This window comes from Pristiophorus japonicus, unplaced genomic scaffold, assembly GCF_044704955.1.
Source record: "Pristiophorus japonicus isolate sPriJap1 unplaced genomic scaffold, sPriJap1.hap1 HAP1_SCAFFOLD_45, whole genome shotgun sequence".
NCBI classification, from domain to species: domain Eukaryota; kingdom Metazoa; phylum Chordata; class Chondrichthyes; family Pristiophoridae; genus Pristiophorus; species Pristiophorus japonicus.
Genome location: NW_027254352.1, coordinates 3,322,853 through 3,323,596, shown reverse-complemented (window position 1 = coordinate 3,323,596; position 744 = coordinate 3,322,853). Strand labels below are relative to the sequence as shown.

The 744-nt window shown below is 45.7% G+C and overlaps 1 non-coding gene across 1 annotated transcript; it reads left to right on the top strand.

The window, feature by feature from the left end:
• The first annotated feature begins 306 nt into the window (after nucleotides 1-306).
• trnar-ucu (transfer RNA arginine (anticodon UCU)) lies at nucleotides 307-398 on the top strand. Its single transcript is given in 2 exon segments — nucleotides 307-343; nucleotides 363-398. It is a non-coding gene; the product is annotated as a tRNA-Arg (tRNA).
• The last annotated feature ends 346 nt before the right edge of the window (nucleotides 399-744 follow it).

The window sequence follows — 744 nt, the reverse complement described above, 5'->3', positions numbered from 1 at the left end:
CTATTTTCAGACGGGGCGCACATGGTGGGCTGAAATGGCCTCCGTCCGTGCTGTAAATTTCTATGAGTCTCTGACAGCACATCATTTTAAAATAGACACAGAATGATCCAGAACTGACGGCACATCCCGTTTAAACAGACACAGAATGATCGAGTTGCGATGAAAGTTCATCGACCTGAAACTTGAAAATTCTTTCTCTCTCCGCAGATTATGCCTGGTCTACTTAAGTGTTTTCAGATTTTTCAGTTTTTAGTTACAATTTCGGTATCAACACTATTTTACTTTTGTATTCATTTAGCTCACGGCGGCTCTGTGGCGCAATGGATAGCGCATTGGACTTCTAGTGAAGAGTTTAGTAAGGTATTCAAAGGTTGTGGGTTCGAGTCCCACCAGAGTCGGATTTTGCGTCAGGCTATCCTGTTTACTGGGCCGCACAATGCATTTTGCAGCATATCAACAATTCAGAGAGGGAAACTGCTGCCCGAGCACTTCTTCTCACAAACGTGGCTCCAATCCAACCCTGTTTTCCTCTGAGTTCTCTTAGCGCACTGAATTGATTATACAGAAGCAGGAGCAGGCAATCGAGATTGCAAAACATGGACAGCAGGAGTCCATCAACCCCCCAAGCTAGTTGTAATGCACAGGAGGAAGGCATTTAGCCCCGGGAGACTGATATACAGGGACAGAAGGAGGAAAGTAACTATTCGGCATTGAGCCAGAGGAGAGGCAGAAGTCATCCAGCTC